The sequence below is a fragment of the Hippocampus zosterae genome, chromosome 11 (genome assembly GCF_025434085.1).
Source record: "Hippocampus zosterae strain Florida chromosome 11, ASM2543408v3, whole genome shotgun sequence".
Classification (NCBI taxonomy): domain Eukaryota; kingdom Metazoa; phylum Chordata; class Actinopteri; order Syngnathiformes; family Syngnathidae; genus Hippocampus; species Hippocampus zosterae.
Genome location: NC_067461.1, coordinates 8,437,911 through 8,462,013, shown reverse-complemented (window position 1 = coordinate 8,462,013; position 24,103 = coordinate 8,437,911). Strand labels below are relative to the sequence as shown.

The window sequence follows — 24,103 nt, the reverse complement described above, 5'->3', positions numbered from 1 at the left end:
CCCCTCCCTCCATCTCTCTATTGTCTCACTTCCATCTCCACCCTCTTCATCCTTGGTCCCCTCTCTTCACTCTTTCCACCACCCCCACTCCATGCTCCCTCCCTTACTCCCTCCCGTTCTCTCTCCATTCCTCTGGCCCTAAAACCAGCCCCTCGGCCGCCCGCTTGCGTTCAGATGGCTGTTACCATGACAACCCCCTTCTTTCAGCTCTGGCAAAAAAAAAATAATAATGAAGACAATGTGTTTTCCATTTAGATGAGTTTTCAGGCGCGGCAGGGAGATATGGAGTGTCCATCTTGCCTCCTCCTGCACTGCGGAGGGAATGTAATTAAAAAAAAGAAGAGAGGTTCCTAACTCTGCCTCTTTCTGTCCGTCTGTCTGTCCGACGCCCCGCGCACGCTCGCAGCCTCGTAACGCAGCCGGCTGGTAAAGTGAGCTCACTATTGTGACCACAGCCAAAGGAAAGCAGCATGGAAAACGTCTGGCTGCAAACAATCGGCGAAGAAACGCAGCAAAAAGGGCGGCGAGCGGCAGGTAGTAAATGAGAAAAGGTTCTCGCCGCCGCAGCCGCCAATTTCTATATTGATCGATTACGCAGCACAATGAAAGGAACGCTCAGGAAATAATGAACATTGCAGGTTTCGTTTGAGAGGTTTACGGAGGATGAGAGATGAGCATTTCGCAGCCTCACCCTCCAGGCTGGGAATAAAAGCCGTGACCGGTGGAGCCTTTGTTTTGCGGGTGATTAACTTATACGGAGCGCAAGCAAGGCTAAACACTTGTTACGTACTTTAAAGCTCAGACCCAACAAGGTGTGAATTCAGAGGCAGCAAAAGAAGGCACGGTGGGGGTTGAAATAGGTACTTTGCTCCAAAATTTGTACGGTGTATTACACTAGCCCGGGGGTCGGCAACACGTGGCTCCAGAGATGCATGTGGCTCTTTAGCGACATCTAGTGGCTCCCTGGAGCTTGATCAAAAAATGTTTGAAAGTGGAAAAAGATTTTGATAGTAAGTGAATATAGTTCAAATAGATATAGATACATGTTGCAGCTCCAAAAAAGGAGAGCTCTGGTGTTGTTTTTTTAAAACTTACCCTTTTATTTCTGCTTTTAACAGTCTCGACAAACACAGACGCGTCTGTGTCCGGCTCCGTGCCTTCTCTCTTCTCGTTTGACTGAGAGGTGTTCAAAGATAGCCTCAGAAAAACGGAAATTAATGATCACTTCACTGACACTAAGAAAAGCGAACATAATACACTAAAACAAAACAACAACAAAAATCAAGTGAAGTACTTACAAAATAGATTCTGTCGGGGTGTTTGAGAACACACAACAATGGAATGAATAACAAACAATTCTGAGAATGTCCAGTCTCCTACATACATACAGCATGTGTTTCCTTCATTTTAAGTTTGGGTTGCCGACCGCTGCACAAGCCAAACGACGCGTCTGGGTAGCGCATGCACGTTAACTCGAACTCGATTAAAAAAAAAGTGACAAGCAAGGGCTGAGAAGATTCCTTCAAAAATGTACTTGTCCGAGATATTTTGTACCACCGCTACCAAATTTGAACAACGGTACATCATCGTCATCGCGTATGGAAGAAGTTTGGCAAAGTCTGATGACCCGCCATAAAAAGTCCAACTCTATGATCTCAGTGACAGTGACTCATGACGCAGATGCGCAAAACCCAGTTTCACATCACAACATGAAAATTGGTTGGCATGTCTATCATGACCTCCTTAAATTTTTTTTTTTTAAATAATGAAGAAGCCATGCGTGGAAAAAAAATAGGAAGCCATTTTAGTTGAAAATACCAACAATCTCGTCATGTTGGCTTTACCGACGATTCCTTATAAGGAGGGTTTCCAAAATGCACAGCAGGCCAGTTGAAATGTTCTTGTTCACCCACAAGGTTGCCAATTCCACAACTCTGGCATAAACAACATTCCTGTCGTGTTCCCATAATATCGCTTGTGTATGAACCAAAACACCAACTACACACACACACGTCTCGAAGAGTGCCACTTGCAGACGGAACTTAACGCAAAATTGCCAGTTTTTGCGTTTTTATGAAGTGCTGAAGTTTTTTTTTCTTGGATTACAGCCTCTGGTGCTGGATGTTCCATTCACCAAAAGGAGGAGCAGGAAAAAAAAAACAACACGAAGAAATTAAAATTTATTGTGCACTCTAAGGGTGGTGAGTCAATGAAGTGCAGTAATAAACGAATGGAGAGAGGGCAGCAGTATATTAAGTGTATGTCTGCATGTTTACAGTGGAAATAGTGACTCAGAGACATTTTCTTTGGGTCGCTTTTCCAGTGTTTATGGAGAGCGGGGAGGAACAACACTTCCTGAGAGGAAAGCCAGCTTTCCAAGACCAGACCCTCTCGCTCTCTCCTTCCCTCTCTTCCCGGCCCCTGCAGAAGGGGAAAGCCCTGTCGCCAATTGAGCGTTTCCACTCAAACACGAGAGACTGCTCCGCCTGCGAATTTGTGCGACAGACACTAATGTTGGATGGAAGAGACAACCCTTGCAGTAGGGCCTGGAGAGAATTTTGAATCCAGCGATACTTAAGGGAACTAGTACTCACGATTTGTGCTTAAGGGTAAATAGAGGTGCAGAGAGGACAAAAGTACACAATCTGAAAGGTACTGTGGTCCAAAAGTAAAACTAAATTTTCAATGTAATTAAAAAAAATAAATCAAGCTATGGAAGGGGAAAGTTTTGTTTCTCCGAATCTTTTACATTCCTCCATGATTGCTGTCCGTTTTTTTTTTCTGGTTTGTCAGGCCCACAAAATCACAATCAGTCAAGATGTCAACCTTGGTTGAATTTACTTCCATCCATCCATCCATTTTCCGAACCGATTGATCCTCACTAGGGTCGCGGGGGGTGCTGGAGCCTATCCCGGCTGTCTTCGGGCAGTAGGCGGGGGACACCCTGAATTAGTTGCCAGCCAATCGCAGGGCACACACAGACGAACAACCATCCACGCTCACACTCACAACTAGGGAGAATTTAGAGCGTCCAATCAGCCTGTCATGCATGTTTTTGGAATTTGGGAGGAAACCGGAGCACCCAGAGAAAACCCACGCAGGCCCAGGGAGAACATGCAAACTCCATACAGGGAGGCCGGAGCTGGAATCGAACCCAGTACCTCTGAACTGTGAAGCCGACGTGCTATCCACTGGACTACCGGGCCGCCTGACTTTACTTTTCTCAGTTGAATATTTTTTTTGTTGCCTTACCTGGATATATCTGAGTAAAATAAAGAACCAATAATACAATAAAATAAAAAGTAAAGAGCAGAAAGTACAGACATCTCACATGTGCACTGGCGTCTGTCGCTGCAACATGTTCTGCATTAAGGACAGCCAAATGTTTGTTGTTCAATTAGCACACAACTTCGGGGCACTTTTTTTTAAATGCACTCCATGCAGAAATAGACGCAGTTGAACGTGTTTTTGGAGTTAATTGATCAAAATGAACACGTTACTCTTCCAAATTACAACGCAGCCATGAACTTCATGTCCCTATAAAGGGCCCTGCCACTCTGTATTAATTACGTATAAAGCAGAGTCAGCCTGATATGAACATCCCCCGCTGGGATCGATGCGTGCGTAAAGGTGCTCAAAGCTAAAACACCTGATCATTAGCCATCCCCTCGCCATCTTGGCGATTGTTTACACGCCTGCAGCGTTGGATCCTCAAAAGGATTCCGATGTAGGTGTTGCATGGTACTGTATAGACTTCCATATGCACACAGCCTTTTGATGAGCAGGCTGCTTGCACAGGGAAGGGGGAGCTCCTTAAGTGCCCCACTGATTCTTCCCACATGCATCCATATTTGATGCACAGCACATGGCGGCCTCAACAGAACACGCTCCAGGGCAGGCATGAAGCTGCAACGAGAGCGCCACCTACATGTTACCTCACTGTAATATCCTTGTTCATGTCGCCACGCGCACACAAATCCCACCGGCTCAAAATCGCCACACTCCATCAAATCCGGCGAAAAGTCTGTTTACTGATGATCCGGCGTGAAGACGACAGGCCGCGGGTGCGGAGAGCGAGGTGGGGGGGACGGTCAGGGAGTGGCATGCTGCAGGAAGCTTTTATTATCAGCCATTGGAAAAGAGCTAGGTGGGATAATTGGTCTCCCTAGCCCGACGCGCAGCATGCATTTTTAATGAGACCCGCATTGTTGCTCATTTCGTACATAGATTGCAGATTAGAGCCAAATGCTGGTTGTTTCGACTGTAGTGGCGCCGGTCATGGTAAGGGGTGTGGGAGGGGGTGGGACTAGTGAGGGGGGTGTGGTATGGGGTTTCTGCGGAACAAATAGAAATGTTTAATTATTCTCTTACCTTTAACTACTGTTGCTTGTATCTTAATTGGTGAGGCGCACCATTGCGGTTTAAATATATAAGCAGGCTAAATTGAATGTGGAAGCTCAGCGTCGCTAGCAGGTTAATTCAAATCATTTTGCTGGCTGACTTTATACGCACACTCATAATTCATAATGGAACAAATGAGGTGTTCATACGCTGAATTCTGATTAAAAAAATGTCTACCCATTTGGACAACCAACTTTGTCAACTAAAATAAATTTAACTTTGCTAACTGACAGACAGCCAGATACACTATTGACTGTTAGCCAACTAGCTAATCTGTGGATAGCTAGTTTCAATCTTAGCTCATCTCGCTAGCTAACACAAGTGAGTCAAATCCACGTTATCACTAATATTGACTTGATGAAGGCGAGAAAGCTAAATAATTCACCAGATAAACAGCACAGATAAAAAATACTTCACATATTTTGATTTCCTACCTCATCAGCTGACCAGCAATTACATTGTTGTCCATATTGTACTTTCTTGGACAACACAGTGACTCAAGGAACAACCAGCTCTAGAAAAGACGTGACCTCTCCCAGTGGTTGCTAATGTTCTTAGTGACCCGAAAAGAGCAAACCTGTGCGGCGTTAGAGTGGTCTCAGGCTGGCATTAGAGAGAGTGCGGCACTCAACTGGGGCCGGGGGTAAGTTAAGAGGCTGACGGCGGCAGGCAGAAGCGCCAGAGTTTAAGTGAATTAAGCAAACTAATTCGCATTTAGCGGCGGCACAAGTCGTGCTCATTGCACGCTGGAGGGCGCGGTGAATGGGCCGCCACCTCGTAATAGCATTAAACACCTTCTGTTGTGATGAGTGGGAGTGTGAAACCCTGCGAAGGGGGCTACAGTGTTGCCCTGCAACCCGCCTTTTCAGAATGTTTGTAAATTGTAGGTGCTCTGGTTGACTAGCTGACTGAACTGAAACAATGACAATAACTTGTGTTTGGGGTTGTGCTGCCTGATATGCCCTAAGCGATGTGTGTTTCCCCTCCAATTGTCTTGAAAAATATATAGTCAAGTCAAGTCAAGTCAACAGTATTTATAGAGCACTTTCAAACAGCCATCGCTGCATACAAAGTGCTGTACATGGAGCGATTTAACATATACAATAAACAGTAAGACGAATCAGTAATAAGTAATAAGTAATAAGGCGGTAGAAGGCACCAAGCAGTAAAACCAATAGCAAATCTAAGTCATGCTGAGTCAAACGCCAAAGAATACAAGTGAGTTTTGAGGAGGGATTTAAAGATGGGCAGCGAGGAGGCTTGCCGAATGTTCAGTGGGAGGTCATTCCAGAGAGATGGACCAGCAACAGAAAAGGCTCGATCCCCTCTGAGCCTCAGTTTAGTTCTTGGTACGTCTAGCAAAGACTGGTCCACAGACCTGAGGCGCCGGGCAGGGGTGTAGGGGCGTATGAGCTCAGAGAGGTAAGGTGGCGCGAGATTATTCAGAGATTTGAAAACAAAGAGGAGGATCTTAAAAATAATTCTAAAATGAATGGGGAGCCAGTGAAGGGATGCCAAAGTAGGAGTTATATGCTCCCTCTTACGAGTACCAGTCAAGAGGCGAGCAGCGGCATTCTGTACCAGCTGAAGGCGCTTGATGGAGGACTGGCTGACTCCAAAGTACAGGGCGTTGCAGTAATCGAGCCGGGATGTGACAAAGGCATGAATTACTGTCTCAAAGTGTTCATGTGAGAGGAAAGGTTTTATTTTGGCCAGCTGTCTAAGGTGAAAGAAGCTGGATTTAACAACGGCACCAATTTGCCGATCGAGTTTGAAATCACTGTCCAGTTTAAGTCCCAAGTTTGAGACCGTTGATTTCAGATAAGGAGATAGGGGGCCCAAGTCTACAGGATGGAATGTACAAGGTCCACTGGGGCCAAACAATATCACCTCTGTCTTCTTTTCGTTGAACTTCAAGAAATTTTGTGCCATCCAGGTTTTGATTTCTTCCAGACAGGATAGGAGTGGCCTTAATGAGAAGGTGTCTTTCTTGCTCAGTGGGACATAGATCTGGCAGTCATCTGCATAGCAGTGGAAAGGAATACCATGTTTCCTTAAGATGGAACCCAATGGGAGCAGATACAGCGAGAACAGCAGAGGCCCCAGAATTGAGCCCTGTGGAACACCACATGACAGGGGAGCAGTGCGTGATTCAGAGCAGCCAAGGCTGACACAAAAGGTCCTGTCAGCTAGATAGGACCTAAACCAATCAAGAACACTCCCGCCAATGCCCACCAAGTGCTGCAAACGAGTCAGCAGAATACTGTGATCCACTGTATCAAATGCTGCAGTTAAGTCCAATAAAACCAGACACACGTGGTCTCCAGAGTCATTTGCCAGGAGGATGTCATTAGAAACGCGTAACAGGGCTGACTCCGTGCTATGCATCGTCTTGAAACCTGACTGGAAGACCTCCAAGATGTTATGTTCATCCAAGAAAAGTTTCAACTGCATGTGCACCACTTTTTCCAGAATTTTGGAAATGAAAGGCAGTTTGGAAATGGGTCTGTAACTTGACAGCTCATCTGGATCAAGACCAGGTTTCTTGATCAAGGGTTGGACCACAGCATGTTTAAACTGTTGGGGAACTACACCAGAAGAAAGGCTGCTGTTGATGATATCCAAGACCGATGCACCAACACTCGGGAGAACCTCCTGAAAGAAGCGTGGGGGAAGAGAGTCGCAAGGGGAGCCAGATGGCTTCGTCTGGCGAACTACATCCTCCAAAAGCGCCAAGGACACAGTATCAAAAGAATTTAGGACAGCTGAACATGGAACATGGACAGAGGGGTCAGATGCGGTATTTGGGACCGGAATCCTAGCTGTAGAGACCTTATCAATAAAGAACTGAAGGAATCTGTTGCACATCTCGGCTGAAGAATCCGCGCAAGTAGGCAGAGGGGGTTTGAGTACAGAATCTATCGTTTTAAATAGTGCACGAGGGTTGTGACGGTTGGCTAGAATAAGGTCCGACAGATATTTTCTTTTGGCCTCTTTTACTGTGAGCTGGTAGATACGCCAGCTGTCTTTCCAAATTTGAGAAGAGACATGCAATTTGTCTCTTTTCCACTTGCGTTCAGCTTTGCGACACTCCTGCCTAGCTGCGCGGGTAATGTCGTTAAACCATGGCTCGGGTTTAGGCTTTGGCAGCACAATTTTTGAAGGAGCCACCAAATCCAGGATGTCCCGGCATGACGAGTCGAACCAAGAGGTGAGTTCCTCTGTGTTAGACGAGGGTACGCAAAGGTTATTAAAGGCATCAGAGAAACGACTAGCAGTGCGAGGGTTAAAAATTCGGCGTTTACAACTAGGAGCGCCAGATTTCACAGCAGCATGCGATAATACTACGTCAAATAAAACTGCCATGTGATCAGAAATTCCATTTTCAAGGACTTCCAGATTTGACACCGTTATACCATGAGCAAGGACAAGGTCTAAAATATGTCCTTGTTCGTGTGTCGGGCTGGTCACATACTGCACAAAATTAAAAGAGTCGATAAGTCTTAAGAAGTCTTTTGCTAGCGTTTTTTCCGGACAACATACATGGATATTAAAATCCCCCATTAGGAGAATACGATCATATCTCAGCCTGATTTCCGCAAGAAAGCTTGAAAAGTCGCTTAAAAAGTCTTTGTTGTATTTAGGAGGACGGTAAATGACAGCACAAAGCACCGGGAAAACACGACCAACTTCAAAGAAGGTTGCTTCAAAGCTGTTGGCAGATGTGGTGAATGTGCACCGTTTACATTTGAAATTGTTCTTAAAAATGCTTACCGTACCTCCACCACGTCCTGATGTCCTCGGGGTATCGAGGAAATCACAGTCAGGTGGTAACAATTCAATCAAAGCTTTGTACTCACCGGTACCTGCCCAAGTCTCCGTCAGACACAAAAAATCCAAGTCATTGGAAAGAAAATACTCCCTCAGAATATGGGTCTTGTTCGTCAGCGACCGGGCGTTTAACAACGCGATCCTTGTGGAAGTAGCAATGGGAGGGCTTCCCTCTGTCAATCGCCGAGCCCGGGGGAATTCCCTCAAAAGGTTATATATATATATATATATATATATATATATATATATATTATTTATTTTATATATATATTTATATATATATATATATATAAATTAATCCATGTATGACCTGTAGGTATTTTTCACATTTGATTATGTTATCTTGTCTTAGGAAGCCGGTGAGCTAGCATGCTATCCATTTCACTGTCCAAAGACCATGCCTGTGCTATTAATCCGAACAACAGAAAAGTCAATTCATTAGTCAGTCCCTCAATGACCATGAACTGTGTCTCAATTTCCAGTACGTCTATGTTGAATAGAAATTGCCAAATGGCATTGAAGAGGTTTTTCATGAGTCGTACACCATCCGGAAGTACGCGTGATGTAGTGAAAAGGTCTATATCGTGGTTCATGCCGCAACATGCCTGGGCAACACTCCGAGCTCCTGGCAGACCAAAGCGGGGAGGGGACTGGGCCAGACCGTGAATCGTAAAAATCTGTCTTTACGGATGGCCATTGAAATGCATTGGGGATTTTTTTTTAATCTCAAGAAAAATCTTTTTAAAAATATATTTTTTTAAAACATTGATCAACTGTTTTCCAAAAACATGGCAAAATGAGGGGGAAAAATCCTGCTCCTCAAAATTTGTAAAAAAAAATTATCTTGAAAAAAAATTTAATGGAAAAAAAAGCACTGATATGAGAATCTGCAGCTGCTGAATACTAAGTATAAGGTAAGGCCGACTGTAAAAGGAAGCAGATGAGGCAGAGAAGGTCCCTAACTAAACTCGGGTTGTAGTCGTTCCCACAGAGCAGAGAGAATATACGCCTGAGTATTATTTGAATGTGTTTGTATGTGTTGTTGCTTGTGTGTTCAAGTAGCAGTTGTTTGAAGGTTTATGATTACCAAAACACCAATGCTAGTTTCTGTTAGGATTTCTGCCAGATTAGCATTTTATGTTAGCATTGCATTAAAACGATACGATTAGGGTGAATATTTGGTTGTTTGATTCCATTTTGTTTTATGTGTCAATTTTGAAGTGAACTGCGACTGTGCGTAACACACCCAGAAGCAAACACACAGTGAAATTAAAAACGAGTTTAATAAGGCCTGTCTATATCGCAGATTTTCACTTTTTGCAGGTAGGTCTGGAGGCACTCTGTTCGCCATGGAGCAAGATGGCAGTTTCGACAAAGAGAAGCAGGCAGACAGCTAAGTTTGATGAATGATGAGGCTTCTTGCTTTTCTCGCTGCTTCCTTCAGGGACCTCCCGCTCCCCCCTCCTTGAGGTCCACAGCCCGGGACACATCCATCAAGCCCGCTAACATCCAGCTCGCGCGAAGGCTACAGGAGGACCCGATGTCACCTCAGCCCGTCCCCTCTGCAAGCTGCTGTTTGCTCTGCCCAATAATCCTTCAGCCTGCACAATGTCACAGTGTCACGGGCTAATACTCGGGTACTTCATGCATCATTTAGCGCCGGAATGCACATCGGATTCAGTGCAGAGGCCATAATGAGCTGACTCCAGTGAAATACTACTCTATATTACATACTTTAACTTGGCTGTGGGCTTTGTGTTAACACCACCGAGTACATCCAACAACACCCGCCAAGCTTGTCAAATGTTTCAAAGAAATTCATACCAAAATAAAAAATCAAGCACCCTATTGGGTTTGAACTGGATTTTCCAGCTGCTCATACACGAACCAGATGCGCTCAGACCAAATATCCCCCATGACAAATTTCACCAACCGTAGTGAACACGCTTCAATTGAGAGACAATATTTGCCTTTATCTTTAAATTGCTTCAAGAAAGTGTTCCAAATTCCTTTGGGTAGACAGACCGCTTATTATGTTAAACCCCTTATTACTCATTTTTATTTCATCATTAATTCTACACACTATTTTCATTTTAAAACAAAGCAAAACAACTCATTGCAATAGATCTGTCCTAATTTTTCCCATGACTGGAGTTTGGGCGCAGCCACTTTCGAACCCAGACGCTAGATGTACTAAATTTCTGCATTTATTTAATTGCCAATGTTTACTTCTGAGGCTGCCCACACCTTTAGTGAAGCAAATCCTACTCAATTCTCATGAGAAAAGATTCAATCATGTCACACAAGAACTAAATGACATTTCATTCATCCTGCGTACATACAAACATTGTAGTCCCTGGAGCGCTTGCCCATCCATTAAGTGTCAAATTACACAAGTCGTGTTTTTTTTCCTTCCCATTATTACCAGAAAATGTCTCTTTAAGCATGGCTAATTTTCTTCAGCCACTCAGTTTCGACATCTGGGGTGTTCGAACTTTCCTTCATGGATCACAGAAAATTTGAAGGATTCAATTTGGACAGTGGACATTGACATGATTAAACATGCTAAAATCTGATCAATCACAATTACAGATGACAGTTATTACAGCTATTTAAAAAATATATATATTTAACGTTAAAATGTGGACAGAAAAACAATTTGGAATTTATCAGGGTCATAAGATGACACTTTTTAAAGCAGCGTTCGACTTGAGAGTCATTCATTCGTGTGATACGTTCACAAATCAAATCTTGGACACAGACAGAAAGTGGAGGAAAACATTTTGCTTTTTTTTTTTAACACCTGCACCCATTAGGGTTTAAGTGTCCACATTTATGTTTTATATCGCATTTAGATTCTAAATGAAACCACAATCACCTCAACGCGTAAAGCTACATCGAAAAACCGTGCGATTGGATGTCCAACTCATCATTATTACAGCATTTTTAAAAAAGAATTAAATACTTCAGTAACATCCTACATCATCCAATCAGGACTTGCTTTGGCATGCCACCAAGTAGAAGAAGGCAGCCCCCACTCCCCCGCCAAAAAAAAACTGTTATTTTAACAGGGTGGTTAAGAGACAGTGATAAGTCATGACCCTTGGGATATTTTTAACCAAAGCATGTCATAAACGTTGTAGTGAGACAGCCTGGGAACTGTGTTAAAGTTGTGGAAAAATGGCACGAAATGGCAAAGTTCAAATAATGGCCAGTGGTTTCGCCATCGCGCTGGCGAGCGAAGGGGGTCTCGCGCCACTCCTGCCCAGCAGCCTCTGCGCAAAACACAGCACGGAGCCGAAATATCTGGATCAGACGAATGAATTCTATTTTGTGGCGGCAGACAGACCGACCCACTTCATCTCATCTCGCCTTCTCATCCTCCTCCCTTGGCCGCCCGTAATCCCAATCATGCAGTCGGACGACGAGGAAGAGCGTGAGGGGGCGGGGGGGTTGGGGGGCCAACAATGAAAATGGGCTTGATGTCATCCCCTGGAGGCTTGAGATGGAATGAACCGCCGAGCGGCTGAATCAACACTTGTTGGTCACGTTGCTAATACTGCTCAACATAACGGATGAGGCTTCTATTCGCTCTCTTGGCGGCCTCGTTTCAGCGAAGAATAATAAACTTTACAGCTGCAGAAACAAGGAGCCGGCCGACCATTTGTCTACCGATTACATGAAGCTAACTTGTAATTTAGCCTCATCTCCTGTGGTGTGGGTGCAGTGGACATTAGCGATGAGTGTGTGTGTGTGTGTGTGTGTGTGTGTGTGTGTGTGTGTGTGTGTGCGTGTGTGTGTGTGTGCCGTGCGCACTGCGATGTGTGCTCTGTATTCTTGCCGATAACACGGAGCTGCTGGAGGAGAGAAAACAGCACTCATTGATTTGTGCGTTTCTCCATTGCAAAGACGGGTCGATACACACACACAAACACAAAGACAAGCTAAGGGGGTGCACGCACGCACACACACAAGCACACACACAAGCACATGTACACACACAAAGTTTGCGGTCGGCTGCCACTTGAAACGAAGCAGGCAGGTAATCATAGCCGCCTCATTACTTGCCAACATGCTCTCACACTAGCATGCACAAAAGTGCATGTATGACCAGAATGCAGAGCTCACTTCAGGTACGGTGAAACCTCCAAAGTCATCACCCCCCCCCACCCCCCAATTGTAAAACCTTTATGAACTGTACAGGCAACTGTTTTAACATCATAGAAGTCATACCAGTAGAAAGACAAGACAGCAATTGCGCAATTCAATAAAAACTAAAATTCAGTAAAAATGCTCTTGTACAAAAAAAAAGTCTGGAACTAGATGCTAAACCTAAAAAGATGTCCGCCATTATGAATTCATTTTGTTCGACATTTTGGGCCTTTTACAGAGGTAATATATTAACCAACTACATCCAACCATCCATTTTCAGATTCCCTTTTATCCTCAAGGGCTGCAGGGGAGGGGGTGCTCGAGCCTATCCCAGCTGTCTCCTTTCCCAGCGGGCAGTAGGCGGGGGACACCCTGAACCAGTTGCCAGCCAATCACAGGGCACAGAGAGATGAACAACCATCCCCGCTCACACTCACACTGAGGGACAATTTGGAGTGTTCAATCAGCCTGCCATGGATGTTTTTTGCGATGTGGGAGGAAACCAGAGTACCCAGAGAAAATCCACACAGGCCCAGGGAGGGCACGCAAACTCCACACAGGAAGGCCGGAGCTGGGATCGAACCCAAAACCTCTGCACTTTGAGGTCGACGCGCTAACCACGGGACCACTGGGCCGCATATTTACAAACTCCTTCTGGAAAATGTATCCGATTGTCTTCAAGCTTTGGGTGTTTCATGTCAATGTTCTGCAAAGCGCTTTGTTGCAGCTGCATCATTTGCGAAAGCGCTACATGAATAAAAATGTTTTGCGCCGTCTTATCAATCACACCTTTCCACTTTGTCACTACAAACGCCCTTATGTGACGGCCGTCCTACAAAAATCACCAAAAGTCAATGAAAAAGCAGTAGACAAAGTAGACAAAGCATGCTGTCGGTCTGCTTAGGAGCCTGCGGGAAGAAGCTTTCATCAAATGGCAGCTCGGCCTAATCAGAGGAGCAAATTGATTACAACATCCAAAAAAAAAAAAAACAAAAAAAACAAACACAACAATCAATCAGAAAATCAAACACTGTCAAGTGTTAAAACAACATTTTCTCTTCTCTGATTGTGATTTCTACTTTTGTTTTGTTTCAGTAAATGATGCACTTGGGAAAAAAAAAAAGAAAAAAAATAACCCAACCCAAAAGTCGTCATGCATCATCGTTATTGACGGCCAAGTGACAAAGAGGAATCTGATGCCGCGCCGTGAAGCATGTGAGCGCCGCGGCGTCCCGAAAATACCGCGACAGCTGTCAACCTCACGTCACCGCCAAAAACTTAACGGCAGCATCTGACAGGAGATTAAGGAGCCCTTAAAATAATCGAAAGCAAAAGTGGCCCGTGACTCGAGGTGAGATGGAGGACATCTCCTTTGGACATTTTCCACATGACATGAACCGATACTTAATCGGCACGTATCTTCAATCTTTGCATACAAAGTACCACCTTTGATCGAGAAATGCAAATGCAGAAATCTCAAAGACATCAGTAGGGTCGTTCTAAAACAAAAACGACGAGCACCCAAGAAACAATAAATGAGGGTGGAAAAAGGTGGAAGGTGGAAAAAAAAAACTCAAGCCCTGATGACATGGAACCATTGTGACATTTCAAGGTAGACTCACAGGAAACATGTAAGAGAAACATGAATGTATAATGGATAGCACGCTCAGGGGAAGGAAAAAAAAACTTGCCCTGTTCCTGACTAAGGAAAAGGTACTGTGGAGACGGGGGTCAAAAGGAGTAAAAACCAAATAGGAAAGACAGACAACGTGCCTTACGTAACTCTTAGCGCTTGGACTGTTTTCCAACATGTTAAGATCATCCGGGCAGCTGTTACGCATTACATCTCTCGACACAACACGACAGCAGCAAGTGTCTTTTGTTCACTCCAAACCTGAGATCAGTGCAGTATAAATACATTTTCATTTTGATCATCGCTATGGTGCTTAATTTTAATGGCTCATCCGGAGAGTAATAAATATTTAGCGGCTGCCATTTAATCAAGAGATGCTCATTTTAAAGCTGAAACTAATTAGGTAATCAGTCGTTGCCCAAATGAAACAAATGAAAATAACGGTGCTAAGTCATGTTAAAGGGACATTTTCATTTTGAAATACTACATTTAAAACATGCTTTTGTATTTCTGCATTCCAACGAAATGGAACTTCTCTTACTGAGCCTAAATTTGGCAGATCCATAACAATGAAGCAAAAGCATTTGTACATACATAATTGCTTGTTTTTGTTTACTGAAATTGTCCTTTTTTTTTAATGAAGCAGATCATGTTACATAGTTCTTTACACAAGCACATAAAGAACTGTGAGTAATTTTCTGTGAGAATTGCTGTGAAGGATTAAACAGCTAACAGAAGCGCAATGTTTTTTTTGCTAGCATTAGCATAGCTTTAACATTCCTCCTCCAGATAACGGCTGGAATGCGGTCTCGTCTTTCGATTGACTTCTTTTGGCAGTCATTTGTCACTGTTGTTACACTTCTTGTATCTTTCTATTCTTAAAAATTAAATTAAAATATGATTATCAACATTGGGTTACAAACAAAAGCCTCAAATTAACCAGATTATTTCGTAATCGAGTCCCACCACTAGTTGTAAAGCGTTGTGTTCTTGAGCATTTTCGTGTGCGAGTCTGGAGGTCGTCTGGCTAGACAAGACCCTAACCTCCCCCTTCCCTGCATCCTCGCCCCCCTTTGCGTCAACAGAACACCAGATTGACCCCGTGAGGCCCCGGAGCCTCACGGGTGACCCGCGGCTGAAATTCGAGCCTTTTGCTTTTTTCCACACAGAGGTGAAAGCAGACATAAACACAGCAAATGCACCAAACGCCCAGCAAGACACCTGCAGCGCGAGGATTTTTGTGTCATGCTTTGCGCACACTGGCATCAAGTGTTTCTCATCATTTGTTGCAAATTTGTATTTTACATTTGGTCAAGGACACTTTTTGTGGGGGAAGCCACGAAATATGTTTTGCTTGGGTTTAATCTCAATTTAACCCCTCTTGTGTGGAGTTTGAATGTTCTTCCTGTGCTTGGGTGGGTTTTTCTCCAGTTACTTTATTACAAATTCATGCGGAGGGTTCCCAATAATTATCACATCTATAATTACCGCATTGGTAAGATGAATTTTTGCATTAAACTGTTCCTCAACGCAAAACAGGCTGAGCTGAAAAATGTCACAGATGTCATCGATGATCAACTTTCACTTGACTTTCATCACACTGTAGACAACGACAACAACAAAAGCCACTTAAGACATCCAACCCTCAACTCCGACATTCAAAACCATGCACATTTGAAGACTTTAAATGGTTCATTTGTACACGTGTAAAACGCTTGTTTGATTATATGAGATGACGTGCCTTAAGTCATCTGGGATAGCACATCACCCTAATGAGGGAAAACTCGAAGAATGAATAGACATGAAGGAATGTCAGAACAATATACTGTACATTATACCATAATTTACATTCAATTCCGGTTAACAATTGCACGCGTTTCCTGCTGCGATCACTGCTTACAAGTAAATTACAGCTGTAGGGGGAGCCCCAGAGCAAGAATTACGAGAGGATGCGCCACGTGGGAGCTGTAAGAAAAGATGGCGGCTATCGCTGAAGGGTCCGCTGGCACATTCATTAGATGAACTGCGCCACGTGGATGTAAACAGATACACATGATTAATGTGCTCATGTATGGAAGCGTGCTCGTTTCCTTCTCACAGTTCATTAAGAGGAGCAGAGCCTCTCACACACTGTGTTGCTTCAGCCCTAAAATAGGGGGTGGTGAGGGGGGGGGGGGGTCTCAATGATGAGGCCACCCACCCCTTTTCTAGTACAGCAAGGCCATGGCAAAAACACAAACAAGCACAGGAAGAACATACAAACGCCACAGAATTGCGCCAGGGCCCTTTCAATTTTCCTATTGTTGTTGTTGTTGCAATAAAGCCAATTTCCCGCTCTATGGCTGTCATTCCATTTTTTTGAAGTCACTACCTACTGGTGGTGGTATTGAAGAACGACACACTTGTGATGGTAATGCTTTAGAGTTGCAAAGCATGTGATGTGGGTCATTTGTAGCACCAACCCGACCCCCCACCCCACCCATAAAATTGGTCTTTTAAAATGTTTTTTTTAATTATTTTAACCCTTTCAGGGAAAGCTACTACGACAATGGACAGCTTCTCATGTTGTCAGGTTACAGGGTGCATGAAAGGGTTCAATTTAAATGCACTCAAAAACATTGGTGGTTAATAATTGCAATTACTTTAATTCTATTCTACTAATGTCAAAGGTAAATTTTATTCTAAAATAATCTCTTGTAAATCTTTTCTCAACGCATTTTTTTAATCATCTGCAAATGCAGGTCATTTTTGCAGATGACTATTTTAAAATCGTCAAAAAAACACAAGTCTGCCAACTTACGACCTCAGATATTCACTGAGCTAACTCCGAGTTTTATTCGACTTTTGAGGAATAAACGGTTGCAGATCTGGGAGAGGTAAAGGTCAGTTTCAACTCAAATATGATATTGGTTACATACCCAAACATCAAATTAAAATAAATATTATTTTTTTAAATGAACAGGAAGTGTGTCTGAATACAAAATGCATGCAGAGGAGGAAAGGGAGTCTTATCTTTGCAGCAATAAGGATAAAGGCTCTTTTAACAGGATTTGGCCTGACTCACTGCGTTATAGCTGCAAGCTGATGCAGCAGTGGATCATTTTTCCTCTCCAAATCTGTTTTGGCATGGTCAGGAGTGCCACAGTGTGTGAGTGCATGTGCATGTGTGTGTGTCTCTTGGTGGGGAGGGGGCCGCCAGCCGACGAGAGAGCATTGTGGCCCGATCCCGAGCGTTTTTTTAATGGTGCGATTCTGACAACACAAGGCTGGGTCTTCCCTCACTGCTCAGCTGAGCAATCAGGTCACCCCGTCTTGACAGACAGTAACACACTTACACAAACACACACATGCGCGCACACACAAACGCACAAAGACGTAAACATGCACAAGTTCATGCAGCCCGCAGCTGTTGCCAGTGATGTCAGTCCCGATTTGGCCAAAATGGTCTTTTGTTTCCGAGCAGCAACACAAGACCACAGAAGAGGCTTCAAATTGTCTCCCTTGTCCCCCCGCCCAAAAAAATAAAAATAAAAATAAAAACATTATTGGTTAGTTATTGGTTTGGGATGTCAAAGTAATCAGGGGGTCATAAAACCCTAAAAATAGAAAGTATACAGCTGGTTAGCGATGAGGTTTTCAAATTCATAATTCGACCCATAAAGACCTCTCAACTCGCACAAAAGAATTTCATCAGTCATCATGCAGGAAATCACTCCACATACATTTTCCTTTTTTTCTTTGCTTTGTTTCCGCAGTAAGACTCAACTCTAAACATGCGCATCATCATCGCTCGTGAACAAATTTGCGTTTGAGCGGTTTACTGCTTGATGAGCAACGGATAGCTGCTTTTTTGAACTAAGAATGATAAATGGTGAGTCGCATCTGGGAAGCATAAAATCATCGTTCCGCTCAGACCGTCGTTTTGTTGTGGTTATATTCCTTTTAGACTTGGCAACAGTTGAAAAGCCTTCGAACCGCTTATCTATGTCCAGGCGGTGTCAAAAAAAACCTCAAAAACCGGTGTCACAAAGGATCTATTTCAATTCCGAACGACAAATTTTCCCCTTCTAAGAGGGCCAGAGAATTAACCGGCACATCTATTGAGAGATCCTCCATTTGTTTCAGTCAATGCGTGAGAAGAAGCAAAAGTTGTGACAGGACAACTCACAATGATCCGAACATCCAAAGACAACATCGCCGTGCTGTAGCAACCTCCCAAACTCACTCAACCTGACGATGCTGTGATTTTTTTTATTTTCCCCTCTTTGCCAAGCTCAAAGTGCTCATCAAGAGGATCCATTTTGAAGGCGATGAAGCTGCAGAGAATTCTGGTCAAAAAGTGAATGAAGGGAGGGCAGAAAAGACTCGGAAAGTACATTCAGCCTCCAGCGGGGATCATTTCCTATATGGCTGAAACTGTTTTCGAAATCAGAAGATTCATATTTCGCAAGGATTTTTACACTGATGAAAACTCACAGCTCCAGAACAGAACGCAGTGTGGTGAAGAACACAAAGACGCTTTGGCAAAACATTTGAGGAGATGAGGTCTCATTTTCACTCGCCTTATTCCATTGTATGTGTGTGTGTGCGTGCGTCTGCGTTCTCATGTCAAAAGGCCGAGCCAACTGCAAATCTTGGACCGACCCCATCGAGGAAATGAGGAGTTGCGCTCGTGCCCAGGAAGCGTTCATACTCCCGGCACTCTCTGCCTCTCCCATCTTTCTCTCTATGCGTGTGTGTGTGTGTGTGTGCGCTCTCAGGAACACAACTGACATGCGATACAAAGCCGACACGACACACTCTGGGCCTATTACGCCACTCGTAAATAATTCCGCTTCTCTTGACATGTCACGCTGTGGCTGGTTATGCTCTAGAGCTGATTGGGTTTGTTCTGATTACAAGCCGGTTGGTTACAATGAAGGGCTAAACGGGCCCAACGCTGCCTTTTGTCAGGCCAACGTGCGCGAGAGATGCGAAAAATGTCATTATCAAAGCACATCGGCGAAGGCGCTGATGTAATCTGTTAACAGCTATTAGCGTGCGGAAGAACGATTACAACGCAGGGCTTTTTTTTTTTTTGCACGCGGCGCCTCATAGCGGCATCGCGCTCGGCGCCTGAGCATCAGCTCGACGCCTGAGCATCAGCTCGAGTTTGTTGCCTGAGAAGAGTTCATCTGAAAGCTTTCCTTCTGCTAAGCCTCATGAAATATTAACCTGATAAAGTCGTGTTTTATCTCCCCCGAAGGAGGAAACGGCGCATGCCGCGGGACCCTGGCAAACAAAGCCGCCGGTTTGCACGAGTTAATTGTAAGAAATGGCAATATTTCTGATTACACAAAACCAGAAGAAAGCTACTGTATGTCACAATGGTGTTAAATTGCAAGATGCTGTGATACTATTCAGAGAACAAAACAGCTTGTTTACGTACGAAGTCATGACATCAGAACGGGACTTGTTCAAAGGCAGACGGACTGTAGAAAAGACTTTAAATTGACCAGCAAAATATGTTTATCTCTTTAATGTAGGTCAGGGATGGGCAACTACCAAGCCCCCCCCGCAATGTTTTTTAATTAATTAATTAAATCTCTTTTTTTGCAGGCCCAAAAGATTCTTTAAAAAAAAAAACTGATGAACATTCATTTTAACACACACACTCACATTTTTCATGGAAAAATGTGTGTATGTGTGTGTGTGGGAGGAGGGTTGAATCCAAGGGGAGAAAAAAATGAAGGGGAGGGGATGTGATTATGCAAATCCACATGTGCCGAACTGCAAATATGCAGGAGTCGACTGTAGTTTTAAGTTGTATAATCACCACTTACCACTAGATGGCAGTTATGTCTTAGTTGCGCTTACACTGGATCATATACAAGCTTATACTGCAATGTGAATAGCCCGAATTATTTTTTTCCATATTTGAAATGATATCCAGGACAAACATAGTACCCTAAAGACTATTAAAACTTTGAGTGAGTGGATTTTTTGTGAATAAATGTACAAAAAGAGGTCTTGCACTGAATATATTCCAGTAGTTTTGTGCTGTCCTTGAATGGTAATTTATATGCAGGAGATCCCTTTGCACTGGGAAATAAATTACAATATGTAGTCAATTTGACGCTTCCTTCAAACCCTTTGTTATTAGGTTAGGATAGTGCCTCTTCTATACTTGATTTAAAAAAAAATGGATCATCCAAAATAACTCAGTCCGTATGTTGCACATCCTTTGTCCAATTGCATTGTTGTGAGACAGTGTAGGAGCACTGATGACAAATTCTGTCCTCACATCCCTGCAGTAGGTTAAGCAGGTGGCGACTTTGATTAAATGACCTTTGACTCATTGAGAAAGTTATTTGGTTGCACTTCAAGATATATTTTTGAGTACTGTACCCTCATTCGAAATTGTCAATCGGTATGACAACGAGGGTGAAGCGTTGCCTGAGTACTCAACAGTCAGCTCGACTGAAATATTTTCCAGCTCACCTGCAAGTCTGAGGAGAAGCACTTGAACTAAACCGACAAATGGAATTAGTGTGCCGATTTGTGCATGTGGCGCATGCAGCGGACACCTCACCAAACGCATATGATGCCACAATTCGGCAAAATTTACTTAGTGGCTGTAATTTCACACTGGAAGGGAGGGCAGGAACAGCCGAAACTGTTTGCATACAAGAAAGTCAATTTTCCATAAAAGGTGCCTTCGAATTCTGTAAATTGGGAATGCCGGTATGCCTCAGCACACGGCCGAGTGGAAAGCAGGATAATAACATGGCGCGGAGCTTATCGGGCAGCAGCGTGGCATCTGATCGGAGATCAGATTTGTACACCCCGCCAAGATATTTTTAAAGAGCGACGCGATAGGCCAGTTTAGAGAAGCAATTTCTCCAGGCAGAACAAAAGGCCAGAGTTCACACAGAAGAGAAAAGCTGGCGTCCAAATATGTGAGCAGAAAATGAGGACTGTGAAGTCAAATAGAAAATCATTGGAAGGGGATTTTATGGACTGCAGATTTAATGTCCATCTGATGGACAAAAAAAAAAAAAAGAGAGAGAGATCCGAATTAATCCTCTTAGTTGTTTGTATGGTAATCTGATTTTGTCTGATTTTTTTCGGGCCGCTATCTGAGGTTATGGTTACTGATGCTGCCTCTGGACGCATTGTGGTGATTTTCACCACATCGCATTTCACCCCCAAAGTCCTTCCCTCTGGCGTGTTATTCTCCACATATTAACAACATATCAACAGACTAAATCCCCCAATCAAGAAGATACTATATGTCTGCCTGCGAAATGATTCCCCACTGTGTCAGAGCGGCACACTATGCTCCAAATAAATGACCTACTTTGCACATTAACACACATTTACATGCGGGGCGAGATCAGGGAGCGCTTCATCGTTTATGAACCCATCTCACTTTAAAGTGCAACGTGTGGCTGCGGTCCAATTCTTAGAAGACATCACACTCTTCTAACACGGCAGGCCAAATTGAATTGCGGGCATCGCAGCGGAATGGAAATGAGATAATCTCCCCTTTAGAAAATATGAACATCATCTCCAGAAGGTTCCATGAAGGAAGGCGGGTCTGGAACCAGGGGGGTCATACTAAATTCTAATTTCCACCAAGCACTACCAGCTACCTTAGCAAGGTATGGTTTGGACTCGGGACAGCAAAATGTAAGTACAACCCTAACATATGCATATGATGTCTTCTTCTTCCTGGAAAGGCTAATTACAAGTCGGAGCAATAGGAAAGTGAATATCAAAAATGTTATTGCGATCCGTAAGCCGTCCCTACAGAGGATCATTTTGTTTGCTCCAATTCCGTGTTGACAATTCTCTCTCGACCACTCAGTGGATAACCGTCATAATAACGGAGCGGCACTCTTCAGGAAGCTTATTCTAGGTCACTGTATACCAACTGAGAGGTGCCTCAAATGGAGCGCCGTTTGAATCAGCTAATGAGGTAATATTTCCAGCAAGCGTAAATGTGTTAGTTTGGTCTGGATTGTAGTGTTCCTTCAACCTCCCATGAATGTTTTTGGAATGTGGGAGGAAACCGGAGTACCCGGGGAAAACCCACGCAGGCACAGGGAGAATTTGCAAACGCCACACAGAAAGCCGCGGATTCAAACCAAGGACATTTGCACTGTAAGGTGAGCCAATGGCCTAACGAGCTGCCTTGATTTGATTTGATTTTACTTTTTGGTATTCACGGGGCTTTAGATATATAAGTGAACAGAAACCTCTCTTCGAGAATGAATCCATTATTCAAAGTTGCCTTGGGGGCACCTTAGCTTAGTTGAAATGCGCAAGCAGGCAAAATACATAATGAGCAAAATGGCTCTAATTAAAAGGAAGCAAGTATCAGCATCCTGTGTATCTTCAACATAATCTGCGCGATGCGAACGGGTCGCAGAGTGTCACCCGACTAGGAGGACTCGCGCACGCAAAAGAAACCCAATGCAACAGAACAATGCGGAAAAATGTCAACAAGGCTTTGGACACACGTCATAATGACTTGGAGGCACGCTCGAGCGCTCAGCCACACGCGACTTGACATGGATGAATGTGTAAGTGCTTCCACTTTTTGCGACCATCACCCACACACACACACACACACACACACACACTAGCTAGATTGAAATCCATGATTGCTCATGGACCATGATAAGAAAATGTAGTAGATGCATAATCTGATATGCATGACTTGAGGTTTCACCGCGCCTTTCTTTTTCCTCTTGGAAATCGCAGGTTGTATCCATAATTTACGGAGGCCTCCCGTCTGTTTTCCTCCCTTTTTCCACTCTGCGTCTCCCTCACCCCTTCCTCGCCCCGCACCTCACTCTTGGCAATCTGGCTTTTGCAGTTTACCTCATTAGCATATTGCACAATGTGCAGATGCCACCAAAAATTATTCACCTTGCAGCGTTTTTGATGCTGTTGTGCACAAACACAAATTACTCTGTCAACAATTTTGCAAGCGGCCCAAAATAAGGTAGGTCGCGAGGGCAAAAAGTCTCAATTTTGGTCTTGGGTGTGTCCTTTTTATGTCCTTTTCCACAGCACAATACCGGTATGGAGCAGACGGTTTTCCACTTCTGCGGGAAACTGCAAAAACCACGCAGCATTGAAGGCATCAGGAGGAACTCTCGCCAGCAACAAGGGAATGTCAACTATATTTACTTGTCAGCACAGAGAGGGTTTTGATTCGAGAGGACACCGAGGGCAGCAAGAAGGCACACAACAGACTGTGAAGTACAAATAATACTCCTCATGAAGTGAAGATAAAGTCACATTAGCATGTGTGCTCATTTTTGTCATTTCGAGCAATCAATATTAGATCCTACTACATTCCATTAAGTAAGCAGACACATTTTACAGGAAAATCTGGACTGCAGCGGCAGCAAAGTAGAGACTATGGAGTGTAATGCCGCATGTTCCGGAATGAAGTTACAGACAGAAGATAAGCTCGCATTAGTGTGTGTTTTGTTTTGTGAATGTTCTGCTCAGCATGATGACACATCTTATGGAAGAGGACACAGATGGCCGCTGCAGCCAAGTGGAGATTGTGGAGTATAAAACTGCAATATTCAGAGCTAAGACACAGGAACAGCTAACTTTAGCATATTTTTTTAAGGATGCTCAATACCACTTTTTTTTCCAGACCACTACCAGTGTGAGTATCCATTTAGTGTTTTTGAAAGATAAAATTTCATCTAACACAATGACCAAAAAAACAAACAAACAAACAAACAAAGATAAAACAAAACAAAGAACTGCTGCAGCAACTACGACCGGGGAGGGCTGACAGTGTAAATCTTTTTTTTTTGGGGGGGCGGGGGGGGGGAGATTATGGGTCAGGCCCATCAGCAGCTTCCACAGGCACCCAAAAAAATACATGTACCTGGTATCGCTGCTCACCCACACCTAATTTAAATTTTTTGTATCCCCTATTTTTTGTTTGCTCTTATATTTTGCGATATTGCCATATTGGGCTGCTGCAGCCAAGTGGAGACTGTGGCACAGTAACAGGCGAATTTAGCATATGTTAACTGCTAACATGTTTATTTACATGTCAGCATATTTCTA

At 43.8% G+C, this 24,103-nt stretch overlaps 1 protein-coding gene across 4 annotated transcripts in view; it reads right to left on the bottom strand.

Moving 5' to 3' along the window:
• zmiz1a (zinc finger, MIZ-type containing 1a) overlaps positions 1-24,103 on the bottom strand; it is a 121,696-nt gene that overhangs the window by 49,430 nt on the left and 48,163 nt on the right. The gene's annotated exons all lie outside the window — the stretch shown is intronic.